Here is an 18,608-nt window from a genome sequence, read left to right as displayed (position 1 = left end):
AGGGCTATGGGTAATGTGTGTGCCATTAGAAAGAATGATTTTTAGGGGAACAGTGACTTTTAATACACGCTCGCCAGTGTAAAGCTGCCGGATATGCGCGGCTCCGGCCGTGATCTTTTTCAGTTGTTGAATAGCGCGATCGCGTACGATTCCGGATTGTGAATACGAATGCGCGACCGATAATCCGATTCTGCTTGATGAATCAGGGTCAATGTTACTTAAAGAGTCTACTGCAAATGTTTTGTGCTACATACCACTGGGCAACTTTGGAGGTTTTCTGGAGTCCATACCTCAATGGGTTGTTCTGGTACCACAAAGAGGACCTCAACAACCCTAGGCAGCTGTTTTTAATATGTTGGCTGACCAGTTTACATTACAATGTACAAACCAAGTGCAGGCTTACTTGGAGTCTGCTTTTCCATCTTGAAGGTACAGCAACAGCTGGGAAAACAGTTTAGGTAGGTGTTTTTTTGCTGGCTAGTTGAAAAGTGTGTATCATTTTAAAAAATTGATCCTGTCCATGTGCACCTTTTTTTTGCTGATGATCACAGTTGCTGCCTTTTTTGCTTTTTTAGCATTTAATGTGGCACAATATACTGTATACTCTTACTCCCCCCTTTCTCTTTATATATATATATTCATATATACCTGTAAAGTAAGAAAACTATTAAACCTTAATTATCCAATATGAACCTAAATCAACTAAAATGAGGATATAATACGTGGATTTTGTCTTTTAAATAGCATAAAATAATTTAGATCTCATGTAAAATGTACCCTGACAATCAATTTTTAGCATTAGCTTTGATGTTTGATATTTTCATTTCATCTGGAAAATCAAAGCAGGCAAAGAAGCCATAGAGAAGATTTGCTGGATACATAGATCATGAAGTATTACAGAATGTGAGTCTTATTGCTCTTATGTTTCTTTTCTTCATTTTTTTCTTGTTTAAGTTAACTAATTATAAGGCTCCAGGAGTTTTCACAATTCTCCTTCAAAAACTATTTTAAAGTCAAATTTCACATTGTATTGTGGTGCTTCCTATATGTGTTGTACTATAGATGTATGAATATAAAACATGAGATGCGTAATGTCCATTCAAAACTTAAAAACTGGTTGGACTGAAAAAGAATCCTTTCAGCAGCTAAGAGTCCTAACATATATGTATTTCAGTGTTTACTATTTACAATAATAGTTATAATGCACACATAGGATCTTTGAATGAAATATTTTTCTAACTGCCTCCATTGTTTTTCTTTATGAAATATCCCTTCTTCTGTATATCCCATGTAATTCATTGCCTTCAAATAGAAATGCTGAAGTACACCTCAGGGGTTGTCTAGATCTTTTTCTCCCCAGCAGCAAATGTAGGTTTTTACAAGGAAGAAAATAGTCACCAGAAGACCATAACTTTGGCAATTCAATCAAACAAAAGCAAGAATCATAGTTTTTTACATTACCCTACACATGCTTGGGTATTCTTACTCTTCACTTAGTGAATGTGGTGCAAATTACCTTTGCAAAGATTGCTATGCATGGGAATAGTACTATTAGTGAAAATAAACTTGCAAAGTTAGCTTACTTAACTTATGCTGCTTTAATCAATCCAAATATTTCAATCATGCAAATAACAAACTAGACCAGTTTCTAATAATATTCATGTAAATGTCATTATTTTATCATTTGCTTCGGCTAAGAGAAAAAAAAATTCTCATCAGTAAAAAGACTGTATTATACTGTTTACAGTATTTAGGTCAAGTGTTCATGCACTGAATCCCTTCAAGGAAAAAGGATGTACAGAACATGAAGTTATATTTCAAAATAATTGTGTCTATGAAATAAATGAGCAGTGAGTAGTTAATTATTTTTAACAGCGGTCTTTCAGTCTTTTTTTAAAAAAATGAACATTGTATTTTATCAAATACACATCACTTTAGTTACTTTGACATTTGTGTCTGCCCATTAGCCTCCAATTTATATAATTATACAATTGTGTTGACCTTTTCACCAGAACTTAAATTCAGCAGAATTATGCCTGGGTGTTTTTCCAATAATGTTCTAAATTTAAAGCGATTTTGCTTAACTATATTGGAATAGGAAGATATAATTCTTTGGCTACACAATGACAAAACAGAGATATTCATGTTTAATATGAGCTATTATTACTTCAATGACAACATAAAATGTCATCTTATAAGCACCACTCAAACACAAGGCACAAAGCTGAATATTTAAAAGTGGCAGAAGCTAATTGTTTGCTCTGTAAGTCTTTAACTGCATATTGGAATGAGCTGCACTTTTCAATTAGTAAATTGCTTAAGGAGCTAATGTTGTCATTAACAGTGTAGATTAGTGATTTGTTTAACTGTAGACATATCCAGTTGTGCAGGAGAACATTCAATGGACAATGTTAGTAATGTGTCTATCTATCTATCAAGTCTACTTATTGATCCATGAACACCTTATCTATGAATGTATTGTTAATGTCATTGCAAGAAATTACAAACTGCATAATAATCTCCTGCTGGTTTTGCATTAATAACCAAGATTTAAAATCAAAGCATATCTCAGTTGTGACTATTTTAAAGTACCATGATAAAGACATAAAAATTATAAAGCATCAAAATCCTAAATGGGTACCCTTAGACCTGTTCCAAAAAGACCAAAGTGTGGGCAAATACATTTTCGACTTTTTTTAGTAATTCTGAAACCAGACCAGCTTTGGGTTAGAAAGCAGATGGTTCATACAATACAGGGTATACACTGAAACAGATCCGGAATGACCACTTTACTTTTCTTCGGAGTAGAGTGCAGCGGGGTGCCACTTGCTTAATCTCCCCCTTCACTTTCCATAGAAGAGCGCTGTGTTTACAGCATTTGTTCATTCTCCAGTCACTGGAAATGATCATGAAAGATAGTATTTAGTGACAGAAATCTGATGTCTGTAAAGAACCTACTGTAGCTGGTGTCTTTTTGTGCATGTTACAGTAGGCAAATAAAATTATTTAATGGAAAATTAAAAACAATTAGGTGCCAATTTCCAATTTTAATGGCATCCTCTAATGACAACCTTATGAGCCTGAAGCCATATTATCTGTGACATTTTCCTTAAAATTACTCAATTCTTTAGTGATGGTAGTGTCAATATTAATATTCCTTTAAAAAGGGAGTCAATCAAACGCCATCTAAATGAAAGGGGTGCTAATAAGCCCAAACCCAAAAAATTACTCAATTCTTTAATGATGTTGGTATCAATATTAATATTCCTTTAAAAAGGGAGTCAATCAAACACCATCTAAATGAAGGGGGTGCTAATAAGCCCAAACCCCCAAAATTACTCAATTCTTTAATGATGTTAGTATCAGTAATAATATTCCTTTAAAAAGGGAGTCAATTAAACGCCATCTAAATGAAGGGGGTGCTAATAAGCCCAAACCCATAGTTACTTTCACTGCAACATGGTCTGATATGGTGCGAGGCATAATGTTTGCTCCACTAAGTTTATCCAAGTGATACTGCTCAACAAAAATCATATCAATGCATGAATTTGTATCATGCACTGGAGAATAAAAAGTAAAATCTTTATCCCTTGGGTGCAATATTCGGCAAGCATCTTTCAATTGCATAGTCCGTAACAATATCTTTAACTTACAAATTTGTTTGAATGGCAGACATGATTTGCTAGAGGAGTCATTGAGCAGGGGTTCCAATACATCATTAAAATCACCTGCTACTGTTAATAACCCCTCCTGGAAATCTCTCAACCTACGCAAAGTGCCCAAAAGAATCTGTATTTGATGTTTATTGGGGGAGCAAATATTAGCCAGAGTACATGTTTGATCTACACAGTGAACAACTTTCCTTTAAATAATAAAAACCTCCCATTTGAATCAGATAATGAATTAATCAAGTTGAAATAAACCCCCCTGTGAAAATCAATCACAACCCCCCTTTGTTCTCCCAGATTGTGAGAAACCATAGAACCACTGGGGGTAATGTCCAGAGAACAGTCTGACATTTGAATGAAATGGCAGGTGTGTCTCTTGTAAAACGTTAATCCCCCCCGCAGGGAGTGTAATTCCCCTAAAACCTGATGTAGAGTTCCTTCACATTTTAAGAAATCAAAGATACATGATTAAAGGCCATGTAGAGAATATAAAAAGAAGGAAATCAATTCCCCTCCATACATTATACTGCAGCATTATGACATTCCTTTTATAAAACAAACACAGATACAAACAACATATAACACACCATAAATTCTTATCAAAACCACATTTACCCATGCTATATGCATGATACACAAAAAGCAGGAATTCCTGCAGGGCTAAGGAAAAACCATAGTAAGCCCACAATTTCATAGCTAAGGGGATCATGGCTGAATATCTTGCCATTAGTTGACCCGTGTCAGATACCAGATACCAGGAAATAATTATATCTATCCAGTGACGTATAAAACGGCTATAAAATGTTACTCACTCCTTTATAGCACTAAATTATTCTTTTTTCAAACAACCCATCATTTATAAAAATACATTACCATATATTCCTGATAATCAAAAAATATTAATACTAGTCCCCAGAAAGTTGAGGGGCTGTGGCCTCTCTTGATTGACGGGACTGTTTACACTGATTCCTCTGCCATGATACTTGATGTAAAAGTGTAAAGTCAGCGTTATCCAGTTCTCGCCATCCTGAAAGAGAAGGTTTTACTATGCCCAAACCAGCGCAAAAAACTCTCTAGATCCTCCAGAAAACGCAGCATAAAAGATCATCCATATTTCTTAGCAGGAATCCCACCGATACTGTATACCAGCTTCTCTTAGTACTGCCAATAGAGGATGCCCTTTGCCTATACAGCGTAGCTTCAGCCAGGTCAGGGTAAAAAGTAATAACACCCCCATCAAAATCAATTGTAGGGGAGGTCTTAAGCTTCTCTTGTATGGCGACTTTATCCGAGAAATAATGCAGCCTACAAATGACATCTCAATAGGAATCAGAAGGGACAGCTTTGCTCTGGGGACCCTATATACTCTATCAAATCGGAGCGCAGCTGTAGGAGGGAAACCCATAATTTGATTGAATAAGCCCCTTATAGTAGATTCCAACTGGTCTGGGCCTGTAGCTTCAGGTAGGCCCCTGACCCTAAAATGATTTCTCTTTCCTCTATTTTCAACATCTTTTATTGTAATTGATTTTTGTTGATTTTGGTTTGCTTCTTGAAGCTCTCTTATGGCCTTTTCATGCAAGTCCAAACTATTTTCAGCCTCCTCCACCCTGGTTAAAGTATGCAATAGATCAGAGCGCAAAGAAGAGACCTTTGTTTTAGGACACTTTTTGATGTCCACAAACATTGAAGATATATCCGCCTTAGAGGGTAAAGTACGTACATATTCCGCCAGAGAGTTCGGGGACAACAACTGCGACTTTGCAAGAAAGGGTAATCATGCTGTACCTATTAACCGCTATGCTCCTGCTCACCTTGCTTGCTCTGCGATGCTTCAGAGGGAGGACGCACGACTGGGCTTCTCACTGAGGGATCCATCTCAGCTGCCAGGAAAGACTTGATTGATCCCGCCACTTGTTTCTTCACAGGCAAACTCTTGCCTTGCCTCCGGACTATCGTTCAACGGCCAGTGGGGTGAGTATCGGGTTGCTAAATGGTGAGGAATAGAGGGGAACTTGGAGCTCCGGATAGACTCAACTGTCCGGCGCAATATTCAAGCATCCTAAATTATGTTTATGAGAATTATGTGTATATTATTTACTTTTAGGATTGCTGGGTTTACTAGTGTTTAGTATTTACCAACATATGTAAATATTTTTTATCTAAACAACAGAAAATAATTCGGTTCTTTTAGGATTTTTCCATCAGTATAATTTTACCGGTAAAATATCAAAGAAATACATGTAGTGCCATCTATATTTCATACCTAGCTTTGGATACATGTAATGTGTGCTTAGTTTGATTTTGTGTAGTATACAGAATGCAACAAGTACAGATGAAATTGTTATGTTTATGGTTTACAAAAGCATTTAACAAATAACTATAGATGACACCTCTATCAACTGAAAAATGATTGTCTTCGTCCATATGTTCTAAATTACACTACAGCTATGGAATTCTGAAGCAAGCAAGAAGGCAAAAAAAATCAAACCCAACCCAAAATAAAAAAAAAATCACACTTACCTTTAATCCCACAGATCAGTCTATCCGTTGGGAGGTTTCTTCCATCGGGTCCCGCATCATCACGGTATCTGTCTTCGGTCCGACGCAGAGGGAGCACCAGGTGCAGACATCTTCTTCTCTCTTCTTCCAGGTTCGGCCAAGATCGGCAATTTTTCCCTATTGATGAAGAGAGCAGTGCTGCACATTTTTTTTAAAAAAGGGTGCTACACTTAAAATAACACTAACAAACAAGATTTTTACTTTAAATATAAGGATTGTCTACCCTTTTAGGTGAAGTGGAAATTCTGGGTTTAGGTATGCTTTAAATTCGAAGGATGCTAGATTATTGTGATAATTGGATATAATATTGATGTGAATAGCTCTTCATTTTAATATAATATCCAGAATGTAAATTTATGAGTGGAATAAAACCACAGATATTGACCTAATAAAGGCTAAACCCATCCAGGAGGGATCGGCCAGGTGGCATCCCCAGCATCCCTATGGACGTGAACAGAGATGTTCTTGTTCTCAGCACTCCTGCGGACGTGCAAAGTAGGGCAGATCCCAGGGGTGCTGTGGAAAGAGGTGTGCGCACTACCACGTGTGCCTCTTGAACCCCCTGGGGGCGAGGCACTCGGCTGCCTCACTGCGGGACGGGACATAGTTAGTTTGAATTCCCTGCTGCCAATCGGCTGCGGGGGATTCAATAATCCTCCAATCAAATGGCTCCAGGTGGCACAAGGTTATTGGCCATTTAAGGAGAACCTGTCCTGAACACCATTGCCCGGTATAAGCCTCCGTATTTACAGTGTGCTCGGGTGCCTTCTCTGTGTGTTGGTCCCGGTCTGATATCTGATTCTGCCTGCACTCCGCCTGCCCTGAACTGAGATTGTTTCTGACTACCTTGCCTGCTGCCTGCCCTGACCTTGGATTGTTCCTGACCTGCCATCTGTACCACGCTTATCGGACTGATCTTCTGTGAATGACCTTTGCCTTGTTTTATGACGACACAATAAAGCTTGATAAACGAATTCTTGGAGTTGGCTGTAGTTTGTGTGCCCAGGCGCATTACACAAACAATCTATTTTTTATAAATAAGTCATGCTGTCCTTGGGCATCACGGCCGGTGGGTGAGACCCCGCTGCAGCAGGCAGCATGGCTGAGGCTGCTGCCCTGCTCGCAGCACGTCTCTCCCTGCCAGCAAAGGGATCGGCCAGGCGGCATCCCCAGCATCCCTATGGACGTGAACAGAGATGTTCTTGTTCTCAGCACTCCTGCGGACGTGCAAAGTAGGGCACATCCCAGGGGTGCTGTGGAAAGAGTTGTGCGCACTACCACGCGTTTCTCTTGTACCCCCTGGGGCGAGGCACTCGGCTGCCTCACCGTGGGGCGGGACATAGTTAGTTTGAATTCATTTGAATTAATATATGTTTCCAGATGACTGGTATCTTTTTGAAGAAGTTAAGGATGCTATCGGTGTCTATTGACTCAGGATTGCCCATCTTTTATTTATTAAGGCTCATTCATGGTCAGTAAAAATATTTTAGTAAGATTGTGACATTAATGTTTAGTTAGTATGAAAGCAGAATTGAATAGAAAAAAGTTTTGGAATCAAATGTGCAGCAAGATGCAAACAATAGAGCACTTTGCTGAAATGATGTGAAATGTTTTGCCACAATCCTAAGACGTATAGTGGCTGCAGAAATTTTGTGTTCTACTATTTAGTAAAATCCACTATTTTTTTTATTAAATACCTGCTTAGAGGTAGTAAAAGATTACTTAAAGATGAAGATTTCTAAAATAAACTCTAACTTACTATTTATATCTATGCAAATATTTCTCATCTGAAGAATATCATACAATTCAGAAATCTGTTCAGTTATAATACATGAATGATTCTTTGAAGATCATTTAAATATTACAATAGTTGAACTCTACAATGGTTAAACAATTACACTTGCACACACTGCAAAGAAAATTGTTCTAAGGATAAAATATTAAAGAAGCAGTAACACTAACCTTTTTCCTCACTTCCCTATCAACTGGTTCTTTCCAACACTACTAGTAAGGACGAGCCATCATTGTCCCAAAATACAGTAGGGGACTGTAGGTGTTGAATTATATGTGATGATGTTAAAAAGCATGTGACTGGTGGGGACCCTAGGGGCCTAGTTATGCAGCTAGAAGGAAGCCTGTGATAGTAAGAAAAAGGGTAATTTGTACCTTTTACTCTTGTGGGGAAAGGAGGGGGGTTGGAACAGTAATTGATAAAAGTAAAATGTGCATGGAGCACAACCCTTTATGAATCCACTTCTAATGCCCATGCCCAAAAAAAAAGTATTTTTTGTTTAAAAAATTCAGCTGAACAAGCGGTTAAAAGCGACAAGCACAGGAAAAATAGAGCAAGAGAAAAAAAGAAGCATTATATGACCTCCATGTATATTTGTCAAATGTAGTCCCCTATAAAAAAAAAAAACTTTTTTAAACTAACTCTGAACCCATTAAAAAGTAAGGTGCTGTTTCTAATTAGAACATAGATATAGATATGGCATTTACCATGCACACCAAGTTTCTGATTTTTCTACATATTAGGTATTTAAAATAGACATATCATTAGCAGTACATTTTACAGAAATTATAACCATGAAGTATATATTGCATCATGGAGCTAAATGTAACCTGTTTGTTAATGACTTATCTTTAATGTGATAAATGAAAAGAGATTCCACATATGAGAGCTGAAATAAACATACCTCCAAATGTATGACAGCAACGCTGAAAAAAATTAATTTGCAATTTTGGCTTTAAAGCAAGACTGAATATAGTGCTTGAGGTTATTTTTATAGTTACATGAAACAAAGCATTTCAACTATTATGAAGAATGTGATGTACACATAAGGTAGACAGGCTAAAATGTTTAGAACAATCTGCTCTTTGATTTGCATTCTGTTTCTCTATTAATTATTTAACTAAAAGGTCAAGTGTTTTGCCAGGGGCAACCAGAGTTCTGAAAGGCAAGAAAACAACATTTGTACTTTCTACTGTTCCCCATATGAAAAGTCACTTCATGATTTCCACTTTATAATACAAGTGTGTAACTTGTTGCCAAGCTTATGACAACATCAGTAGACATCAATAAACCCTTCTGTTAATTCTTCGCTAGTAATTTAATCTTTTTTTTCAGTTCACATTTTTTACTTTTTTTGAACTATACTCAAGTTAATTATACTGATTTACCTAAACAGGGTAGGAAGCGCATTGAAGGATACATGTCTCAGGAGATCTATTGTCAAAGGTCCCGGTAACACTAGTAGAGCTGTGTTCTTGTTAGCACCCCTTATTCTCAATCAGTTAACAGCATCCTATTCCTGAATCTTTTAGCCCGCATCCCTATTCCTGAATCTTTTAGCTGGGCCTGATTTATTAAAGCTCTCATAGCGTGTAGAAGATACATATTCATCAGTGAACCTGGGTGATCCAACAAACCTGGAATAGATTTCTTAAAAGTAATTTATTTTTTAGCAAATGCTTTCAAACCTGGACCAGCTCCATTCCAGGTTTTCTTTATTACCCAGGTTCACTGATGAAAGTGCATTTTCTCCAGCTCTGGAGAACTTTAATAAATCAGGTCCACTAGTTCTACTTCCCGGTCTGCACCATATGACTCCATGAAAAAAGGAACCTTGCCTAAAAGGACTAGAATCTTCCAAAGACACACTAGGCTTGATTTATTAAAGTTCTCTAAGGCTGGGGAGGATACATTTTCACTTTCCAGCTAACCTGGAACGTATTTATTAAAAATAATTTGCTATTAGTTGGCACATGTCATGAATCATGGACCAGATCCATTCTAATTTTGCTGAATCTCCCAGGTTCACTGATGGCCTACTCTGTCGGCTGTTGGAAGTGGAGGTTCCATCTGAGGTACCTCAGCTGTACCATTACCCCTATGGCAATAATGAGTAGTCATGTCACTAACTGGGTAGCACAGTGTTTTAGGCGTTAGTACTCTGGCCTTTGCAGTGCTAGATCCCAGGTTCGAATCCTGGATGGTATACTATCTGCATGGAGTTTTTAGGTTCTCCATCTGTTTGCATGGGTTCCCCTGGGTAGTCCGGTTTCCTCCCACATTCCAAAAAACATGCAGTTAGGTTAATTTGGCTTCCCCCCAAAATTGACTTTAGACTTAAAGAATAACATACATAAAGACATTAACATATGACTGAGGTAGGGACATTAGATTGTGAGCCCCTTTGAGGGACTATTGGTAACATGACTATAGACTTTGTAAAATGCTGCATAATATGTCGGTGCTATATAGATACTGTGTAATAATAATAATAATCAGTACTTACCTGTCACTGGATCTTCTGCCCAGTCACATTATCATCTCAATTGAAGGAAGTGACAGGAAAGATGGGGCCAGAAAAAAAACTGTTTCTGCTCAGCAGACTTCAGTTTGTGTGTTTTCTTTGGTTTCTGATTACAGCTTGATCCTGGCCATTCTTGCTTGTTGATTGCCTAGACCAGGTCAGCAAACTCTAGCCTTTAGGCCAGATATGGGCTAACCAGTAGTTTGTTCCGGCCTAACGTCCCTGGCCGATCCGGCCTAATCCCGTCCGGCAACCTGCGGCAAAGCCGGAACAAGCTACTGAAGCCGGAGCTGCCATAGCTCGGAACCGCATGCGGCTCTTGAGCCTCCGTTTTGTGGCTCCCTTCCCCATATACTGCAGCTGGCATTACCTCTGGGGTAAATAGGGAACATTGCAATGCATATGGCAGAGAGGGATTTCCCTTCAGAGGGTGTTCCTGCTGGGGGGCAGAGCCTTTAGGGTGGGACTCAAGAGAGAGTCCAGCCTAGTGTGCTCTTGCCTACCCCTGAAATGGCCTAGTGGCCAAAAAAAATTTCTGACCTCTGGCCTAGACCTTTGCTCATCCAGTCCCTTGCATCACTAACTGGTATTGTACATAGCTGCTATGTTTTTTTTATCATGGTTTTGTCCTGCCCATTTCTGCCTGTTCTGACCTCTGCTTGTTCTATGTTACTGACTCATGAATCTGTACCTTGCAATGGTCTTGCTGCTGTCAACCATTGCCAGCCTGGAAATGTTTAAGGACTGCAATCTGGGCATCACCTTCCAAAGTCTATCACCCTTTGCAGCAGGTGTTGGAGAAGCCACAGGTTGTTGTCTTGGACTGGGCACCTTGTTTATGCTCTAGCCAAAGCTAGTAACACCATCCTGTCGGGGAGTACCGCTAAATCTATGTACAATACAGATATTTACAGACATATTTGTCTACTTAAACTGACCTGTAAAGTTTATGTTACATATGATCTCCATAATAATTTACCCATTGAATTAGCAGGACTTTCCCTCCATAGCAGATGCAGTAAATAACAAGGTAATACTTTTGGACATTTAGCTCTTTAGGAACTTTTTATAAACTTTGCTGAATTAAGAAATAACAATGGTCTGTGTATATTGAGATTTAGAGCTTTCATGAGAGGTCTGTTAAGGCTCACATTATAATTGTAGTTTGTATATATTGATTACTTGTTTTGTACAAGCTTTTTTTCTGTGTTTGTTGGAGCTGTTCAATTTAAAACTTAAAAATGTAAACAAATGAATTATTTGTGAAAGTATAGTATATTCATATTTTTGTTTGAAGTTATTAATTTCTCACATTTATTCTGGGGGGGGGGGTATAGTTATCATGCAGTTAAAGTTACCTATCTATAAATTATTGTTCTTAAACCCATTAGAGTGCATTGTGTATAGGTTTCTGCTCATCTTAATTTCCCTCAGGCAGCTAACAGATTCAATTTAAAGTACTTCCAAACAGGGAACAGGTGCTCCTTTGTTTTAGAAAACCATGTTACTTCCTTTACCTGTGATATTGTAACAATATCAAAAATGACCATTGAAGGCCACCTCTAATATTAAAGGTGGTGATGTGAAATAATTTCTTCCTTTTATGAAATAAATTACTTAATAAAAAGTAGTATACTAACTTATTAGGTGCTCTCTTTATCATAAATTTAATTATACCTTAGTAGGGGGGTGAGTGTGACATCAAAGGACATCCTACTTCTGGGACAAGAACATGAATTGTTAAGTGATGTTGGAATTTTTGGAATTTTTTGATACTGATGTGATGTTGCCAGCATGATATTCTGGTAGACAGAATACCTATATAATGCCAATGAACATGTGTGACACGGTGGCTGATGGGTGCAACACTGGAGCTGAGATAGTGGGGTTGTCAAGCCAAATGTATTCCATGCTTTAATGTGATGCTTGTTCCTATTACATAGTAACCTTGAGTGAATTTATAGGTCATCCTTATGTAATGCAAAGTAGTCTACTTTCTCTTTCTCAAAGATAGACTGGTAGAGCAGTCTTACCTCCCTCCTCTTTCTCTATGATAGACTGGTAGAGCAATCAAAATGCAAATGTACACAGTAATCCTTAATACCTACCCTGAACTGAAACTAAAATTAAGTTGCAGGAAGCTGTGTTATACCATACAATTTATAGTTAAAACTCTTAAAATACTTACAAATGTAATATACAAAATTATAATTATACTTTAAAAATATACCTAAATTCACATATATGGCACATAGTAATTCCTTAATGTTGAAGTAGAAAAAATTTTTAAAAAATCAATTTATTTAAGCTATGTATTGATGTTACATACATCATTTATATGATATATCAACTGTATATGTTTCTTCATTGAATCAGAAATACATTTGTTTAGTAGAGAAAATAGTATTTTTATTGACAAGAAAACCACATTTTCTATAGCACTCAAATTTATGATGCAGAACTGTCACAAATATGATGCATAATGTATTAATTCAGTCTGATTGCCATGTCCTACTGAAAACAGCTCTTCATAGTATGATTATACTCTTTACTTCTTTATTTAATATTCATTTGCTGATTAGAGATGATAGATTGTCAGCTGTGCATGGTTCAATATGTCCAGACACTTCAACAAATGATAGGTGTAGGTGCTAAGATGCTTCTTTGACAAATTAGATGTGTTAATGATTATTTAATTACTCTTCAGTGCATTGTAAAATGAGGAAAAAGAAAGAAAATTACTAATTTCATGTTTCTTTCTATCACATTATGCATCCAGCAGTATATTAATAACCAAGCAATACAATCATTTCACTAACTTACTTTTCAGAGGCAATGTATAAATATTTTTAATCATTCTAAATGCTGCATTTTAGGACATTTTGTGTACAACAACATGTGTCTGTTCCTGGTTTAATAAATACAAAATGGTACTTTTTGTACTTGTATTGCTTTATTACAATCACTTAGTATGAACTAAATTATTTTAGCTCCCGTGCATTGTAAAGCCATGGTAAGTGGGCACCAGAGATGAAAACATGAATTATACCTATAGTGGTTACATTTCTGTAAAGATCTTTTACAACTGTACACCTATGATAAGTTATTTTTACACATATATAATATTGAGAGTTCCTATGAATTGTAAAATGTACTTTTATCAGAAAAGTATTGGATAAACTAATTATTTTTTGATAAATACATCAAAATCTAATTGTGCCTAAAGATTATAAAACCTTGTGTCTACGATCTGTTTGCATGAATATCATGGCTAATAGCCAGGGTATTATAGAACTTTACAGAAAGGCAGACATTACTGTCTTGTATATTGCATTGCCTCTTTTGGTAGCTGATGTCAAGATGTATTGTATATAAATCTTATATCTATTTCAGGGCAGGACAGCCAGTTTCACTGATAAAAGTGTATTCTCTCTAGCCTTGGAGAGCTTTAATGAATCAGGCCCTAAATGTCAATCTACGAGTACTCTGTGTATAAAGGGGCAATTCTGCAGTGCCACTACAGAACCAACAGGACTATCATCTCATTAAAGGAAGTAGGAGCAAGTGATATACTGCAGGATTACCAGGTAATACAACTATTTTATAATGGAGACTCAATTTTTAGTGTTAATGGAATACTATATTTATTTTCAGATTTTATCTATAATTAATATTGTTAAACATTATTATTATCATTATTTTAATACTTTAATGATTTATTTACTATCAGATGTATGGCAGCAGTACCGGATGGGTATGCTAAGATTTTTGTTGACCAAACTAAAGCCTTTTTTTACACAATCACATCATTTCAGGGGCTCAAAAGTAATTGGACAAATTAAAAAACTGAAAATAAAATGTTCATTTCTAATACTTGGTTGCAAACCCTTTGCTGGCAATGACAGCCTGCAGTCTTAAACTCATGGACATCACCAACAAGTGAAATGCATGCTCAATTGCGTTCAGATCAGGTAACTGACCTAGCCATTCAAGAATATTCCACTTCTTTACTTTAACTCCTGGGTTTCTTTGGCTGTATGTTTTGGGTCATTGTCCATCTGTATATATGAAAGGCCTCCCAATCAATGTGACTGCATTTCGCTGGATTTGAGCAGACAGTATGTCTCTAAACACCTCAGAAATCATTTGGCTGCATCTGTCCTGTGTCACTATTGATAAAAACTAGTGCCCCAGTGCCACTGGCAGCCATGCACGCCCAAGCCATCACACTGCCTCCGCCATGTTTTACAGATGATGTGGTATGCTTTGCATCATGAGCTGTTCCACGCCTTCTCCATACTTTTTTCTTGCCATCATTCTGGTAAAGGTTGATCTTGGTTTCATATGTCCAAAGAATGTTTTTCCAGAACTGTGCTGGCTGTTTTAGATGTTTTTTAGCAAAGTCCAATCTAGCCTTTCTATTCTTGAGGCTTATGAGTGGCTTGCACCTTGCAGTGCACCCTCTGTATTTACTTTCATGCAGTCTTCTCTTTATGGTAGACTTGGATATCAATACGCCTACTTCCTGGAGAGTGTTGTTCACTTGGTTGGCTGTTGTGAAGGAGTTTCTCTTCACCATGGAAATGATTCTGCGATCATCCACTACTGTTGTCTTCCGTGGACGTCCAGGTCCTTTGGCGTTGCTGAGTTCCCAGTGCTTTGTTTCTTTCTGATGATGTACCAAACTGATTTTGTAGCAAGTTCCCGGATGGGTTTTTTCTGTTTTTGCAGCTTAAGGATGGCTTGTTTCACCTGCATGGAGTGCTCCTATGACCGCATGTTGTTCACAGCAAAATCTTCCACATACAAACAACCCCCCCCCCCCCTCAAATCAACTCCATGCCTTTTATATGCTTAATTGATAATGACACAATGAAGGAATTGCCCACACCAGCCCATGAAATAGCCTTTGAGTCAAATGTCCAATTACTTTTGAGCCCCTCAAATGAAGTGATTGTGTAAAAAAAAAGGGTTTAGTTCCTCACATTTTTATGCAATCTGTTTGTTCAACCCACTGAATTAAAGCTAAAAGTCTGCTTCAACTGCGTCCGAGTTGTTTCATTTAAAATTAATTGTGGTAATGTACAGAATCAAAACTAGAAAAAAATTGTCTCTGTCCAAATATTTATGGACCTAACTGTCAATATATATAACATTTTGGCCTTTGTCTGGAGCTTGTCTAAACCTTATCTCCCTATGGATCTAAGCCTAGGTGATAATAGGACTTCCCTGAATTCAAGAGAATATAGTAATATTTCAGAAAACTAACATTTTCATATACATGTTATATTTATTATTTATTAAAAGGTGAGGTGTGCTAAAATCTTCAGTATTCTATGCTAGTTGTCTAATGAATTCATCTGCATTCAGAATTGCTATTTAACTGATAATAACACATTACATGAACATGAGGTAATAGAACCTCCATCAGTGATTTCTTCCCCATAATCACAAGGTAACTGGTGTCATTTGGACAACTATGAATCAGGTTTCATGTGCAGTATTATATTTATTCCAGCAACATTCTCAAGGAAAATAGCTGTGAATGAAGGTCAGTGTAAAGAAGTAACATAAACAGTAATAAAACTCTGCCAAATCACTCTTTTTGATCGAGAAGGGGAGAAAAGGACGCTGTACTGAAATTGAAAAAAATCATAGTTGTGCCTATTTTCATTAATCTTTTCCGGACAGCCTCTCATTTTCACATGGAAATGAAAATATTAACATGCTGTCTGCTTTGCTTTTGTCCTTTGTGGTGTTTGAACTAGAGATGTCATGAGCCATTTATCAATTAAATGCAGTAGGAATATGCTTTAAAGGGAACCTGTCACAACAGCTCTCACCTAGAACAGTTAGGACTTCATTCACACTGTGGTGCAGTGCAGTACAGTGTGTTTTACAGTATGTGCAATATGCAATAACATGCATATAGTAAAAACTAATGTTTTTACTATATGTGATGCAGAGCAGTGGGTTGCTACACGTTTTCCCCCATTTTTGTGCAATGCCCTAATCAGTGTAATGAATGGAGTAAACCTTACAGGTTGCTGTGTGTTGCTATTTCATTGCTGTACAATGCAAGGAATAAAATACTTAGAGGGAACAGTGTATAAAGCTGCATACGCACGTGCAATTATAGTCATTGGAAAGGATCTTTCATGATCCTTTCCAATGACTAAAGACTGCACAATTCATGAACGAGTGCTGTACCATTCGTGGTTCCGCCAGGACGGTCATTCTGATGATGGACAATGGGCGCTGTACACACGCCAGATTCTCGTCCAATATCGGCCCTGAGCTGATTAACGGGCGGGAACCATGGGACGTGTGTACGTAGCTTAAAGCTTCAATACAATGCTGGCAATTGCCACTGTTTTGATCCCTGTAGATTCGGGGTGGATCCATGAATATTAGTGAAAATCACATTTTCATTCATGTTGAAGCTTAGTCACCATATGCTTAGACTCTGATAATCCATAGCAAATCATACTCATAAGTATGGTGTATTCCATGAATATTTGTCTTAGTCTGTGCTTGTTCATATACACACATTGTAGACACATAGTAAACTCTATGAGCATGTGATTCCTTGTTTGCCATACATCATGCTCTTGTATACATACATATCTTTCAGTAAATAATTTTGTTTTAGTTGTTATTTATTTTGTAGTCTGAATTTTAAATGAATGTCCAGTTTACACGTCTACTACATCCAAAAGGAGAATCTTTTACACTTTCTATTAAAAGAAATGAAATGATCCTAGTCTTTTCACATTTTTCAACACTAAAATTGTTCTTAAATAGATGTAAGCTTTATTGTTCTTGAAATCTTTTGTCCTAGATAAAAGACAAGATTTATATTTTGATAATAATATTTTTAACATGTGAATATTTTCATTAATTGATTTTACTGTCAGAACTTTTATGGTTTACAAAATGAATGAATGTATTAATAAATACACTTCAAGAATGAAAGATACACATATAAATATTAACAGTAGAAATAACATATTACTATTAGTAATGGAAGACACAATTATAGTATAATTTAAAATATTTTAAAACAGGAATGTTTAGTAAAGTAAAAGATCTGGGGAGAATTTTATGGGGGCAGCTCAGGTCCAGGAGAGCCATTTGCAGTGTATGGAATGAAAACTCCAGTGCCTAAATATATATATAGAGATAATAAGGAATTATGCTAGAAAAAAATAGATATGCTAAAAAAAAAAATAGGTTTTGGGGAAGGTGGTATTGTGGTTTGAAATTAGAAAAGATAAGAGGTAGGGAAATTGAAGGTGAATAATTATGGGTGGAGAAAAGCAAGAAGATTGGGCATTGGGCAGAAACAGATTACTGTTGGGGAGCCAAAGGTGGAGGTTTAGATGTAGAATAGAGCAAATGAATAATTTGTTACATTATTTCTAAATGTACCTTGTGTTATGTTTCTAAAGAGTTTAAAGTGTAATATCTATTTTTATATTATTTATAGGTATGCATTTATGTATGTCTTATTGCTAGGTAACAATGGTTAAACATGGTAACATAGGTAAACATGTTAGTTTATACAATTATTAATAAAACTAAACATTTTAAATGTACGCTATCTGTAATCACCTGTTTTACTGTTTAACGACAGATGGAACTTGACAGAACCTCAAACAACACCAAATGTACTTATAAATGTACCCCTAGCGTTCTAACTCTCCCCGTATTTCCATGCAAAAAGCGTTACCCTTTTTTGCATGGAAATTTATTTTACATTGTAGGCTATAATTCTTAGGTATAACTCACCGAAACATGTCCAATATTTAATAAATTTAATTATTAAACTTTAAATAAAAAAACACAAAAATCTGTTAAAAAAAATGAAACTTGTAATATAACTGTACAGTGGCATGTATAATATATATATATATATATATATATATATATATTATATTTATATATATTATATGAAGATTTCTTTGTATTTGACTCAAAACAACTATTTTGTATTGAATCCAATTTGAATTTTCCGCTGATCCTCCCGCCCGCACCAAAGCATGCACCGACGTCACCGGGA

Source organism: Pyxicephalus adspersus, chromosome Z (assembly GCF_032062135.1).
Source record: "Pyxicephalus adspersus chromosome Z, UCB_Pads_2.0, whole genome shotgun sequence".
NCBI classification, from domain to species: Eukaryota; Metazoa; Chordata; class Amphibia; order Anura; family Pyxicephalidae; genus Pyxicephalus; species Pyxicephalus adspersus.
This window is presented reverse-complemented; position numbering follows the sequence as displayed.